Source organism: Rhinolophus ferrumequinum, assembly GCF_004115265.2.
Source record: "Rhinolophus ferrumequinum isolate MPI-CBG mRhiFer1 chromosome 13 unlocalized genomic scaffold, mRhiFer1_v1.p Super_scaffold_3, whole genome shotgun sequence".
NCBI classification, from domain to species: domain Eukaryota; kingdom Metazoa; phylum Chordata; class Mammalia; order Chiroptera; family Rhinolophidae; genus Rhinolophus; species Rhinolophus ferrumequinum.
In genome coordinates this window covers 1,560,760-1,563,788 of record NW_022680356.1, presented here as the reverse complement: position 1 = coordinate 1,563,788, position 3,029 = coordinate 1,560,760, and positions in this window count along the sequence as shown.

Below are 3,029 nucleotides of genomic sequence, written 5' to 3'. Positions count from 1 at the left end.
AGAAATAACACCGTAAACGAATTAGTAAACAAGATTGTTGGAATAAATTAGTAGACAAGGACTGTATTCCCTACGTTCAAAAAAACTAGAGGAAATAAACTAAACATAACATGGAAAATAAAAATGTGCAAATCTAACTTCTAGAGATGAAAAATACATTGGATGTGGTTAGCCACAGATTAGACATTGCCAAAGACAGGTAAACTTGGAGACATAGCTATGAAAGAAATAACCCAAAATAAACATTGAGAAAGGAAGGGCCTCTGGTGTCCTCTCTGGCAGTGACAGAAGAGGGGTCTTGCATGTCCCCTGATCCCAGTGCTGACATGGAGACTGTGAGGGAACCAAGCCACACAAATCAGGACACAAAAACCACGTGTGCCCAAGAAAGGAAGGGGTCTTTCTTGCGCACACATCCCGGCCACCTGACCACGTGCTGACTGCCGGCTCCTGCACTACGTCTGCTCTTTCTCATGGGTGTTCTGTCTAGGAAGTATCTGGGCCCAAAGAGAAGGGAGCTTGCTTAAGCTAGCTGGGGACTCCTCAATATGGGGGTGGGCGGGTTGGGGGGGTGTGCTCCCACCCCAGCAGAGAGGAGTTTCAGGACAGGAAAGCCTGGCATCCTGTGTTTGGAACAGCACCACTGAGGCCTTCCTCGCAGGTTTGCATGGTCCGGAGCTGTAGCCCCTCTAAGCCCAAAGGTGAGTGAACGGGGCAGCTGAGTGCCCGCCCAGCCAGGCCTGGGGGCCGTGGTGGGAGGACATGAGGGTAGCACTTGGCCACGGGACGCGTGCAGGATGACTCCAGTCCTAGCTTAGCCAGGCAGCAGGGCCTCCTGTGAGCACAACTGTCCAAGAACCTACTTCCTCATACACAGTGGAAATGACAAACCCACCTAGGAGGATGGTCGAGAGATGGCAGCAAAGAACATGTGGGGACCTCTTAGCGTCCATCACACTGAGAGGGACGCCAGTGACTGGGGACCTCATACAGCAGGAGGGAACAAAGCTAGCAAACGGTGTGGCCAGGATGGGGCGAGATGCTGACCTCAGGGCATCTGTCTCCCCTCCAACACCCCTCTTCCCCCCACCTTCCTGCCTAGTGAGGCCACAAGCCCCTGCCCCTTTTGTTACTGTGGGGGGTCTGTGCCAGGGCATGGAGGGCACCCTGGGGGTAGAACCCTGAAAGGGTCAAGCAGCTTCGCCTGTTAGCACCAGAGGCCAGAAAACTGGCTTGCTCGGGAGTGGGGTGAAGGGCAGGCAGCCCTATCGGGGCATCTGGCCGCCTGGGCCTGCTCGCTGGGGCACGCAGTCTCAGCGTGCATTCCTGTCATTGTTTGCCCAGGGCAGGGCACAGGCTGAGACTGGAGGCCCCAGCCCCCTCTTAGAAGTGAGAGGTCCACTGTCTGCCCACCTGCACTTCCCTGCTGGCCGGCGTGATGGGCGGGACTCGGGGCTCTCGGGGCCAGTTCACTTCCTTCTCCGGCTGCCACTTCCCATCTTGGGAGCTGCGGAGAGCCCCTGTCCACCTACCCTCACTCTGTCTTCTTGGGGTGGGGATGGGTGAGCCTGTGCAGAGACCTGGGCAGGGCGGCTGCTGGTAGGGTGTGGACAGGCAGGGTCCCCGGGAGCAGGAGGTGGCTGGGGGTAGGGCGCTCCCTGGAGGGTGTGGCCTGCCCGGTGGGCAGGGTTTGGGCTGGGGGATGACATCATGGTCGCCACTGGTATCCATAGCACAGTGTGGGGAGAGTGTGCTAGGAGATTGGTGCGCAATGCTCAGCACGGCCGTGCCCCTTGCCCCAGCCGTGGTGGGTGCGTGTCCTGTGTGACCTACAGGGTCGTCAGCAGTCCTAGCCCCAGAAACTGAAGGCTTCCCAGGGACCCCAGAGCCTGGGCACCGTCTTCCCCCACCCTGCCATGTCATAGGGCAGCTTGCCATTCATCCCTCTCTCTGTCTGCCTCAGTGACAATGGCAGAAAGCGGGGTATCTTAAGAGTGGACATTATACCCTCAGGTCCATCCACGATGTCACAAATGGCAGGACACAGTTTTCATGGCTGAGTAATATTCTGTCAGACATGAACCACGTCTGTCTCCATTCGTGCATCCATGACCCCTTAGGTTGTACTCATCTTGGCTGTTGGGAACAATGCTGCAGTGAGCATGGGGTACAGACACCTCTTTGGGAGAGTGATTTTCTCGTGCTAAGTGAGATAAGGCAGAGAAAGACAAATGCTGTGATCACACCTATATATGGAATCCAAAAAACCCACAAACTCACAAAAACAGACCAGATTGGTGGTTGCCAGAGCAGGGGGCGGGGGAGAATGAGTTAAGGGGCCAAAGGCACAAAATCCCAGTTATAAATAAGTCCCAGGGATATATTGGTGCAAAGGTAATTGCGGTTTGTGCAATTATTTTTAACCTTTTAAACTGCAATTACTTTTGCACTAACCTAATAACATGCAGCATGGTGACTAGTTAATAATATTGGATTGTGTATTTGAAAGTTGTTAAGAAAGTAAATCTGAACAGTTCTTATTACAAGGAATAAAAATGTGTAACCATGTGCGGTGACGGATGGTAACCAGACTTAAATGGTGGTGACCATTTCGCCATATATACAAATACGGAATCATTACGTTGTACACCTGAAATGTACACAATCTTATATGACAATCACACCTTAATAAAACTGGGAAAAGAAGAGGAGGGCATCAGGGGCAGGAGTAAAGTGGCTCTGGCCGTGGAGGGTGTGGGGAGCCCCGAAACTGGGTGCTCTGGGTGCTCTCGGGCCTCCTGTCCTTCCCCAGTCCCGCCCAGCACTGCTGTCCCCAGGGTGGGGGGTGAGGCTCCTGCTGGGGCGACCGAGGGCACTGAAGGGTCTGGGTGAATGACCGTGACCATCCCAGGCTCTCACTTAGTGGTCAGAGGGCTCTCACTGATGTGGCCTCCCTCCGAAGGGGCTGAAGTTCGCTTTACTAGGTGGGGCTATTTTAAACTGTCACAGCCGAGTAAATGTCGTGTTCT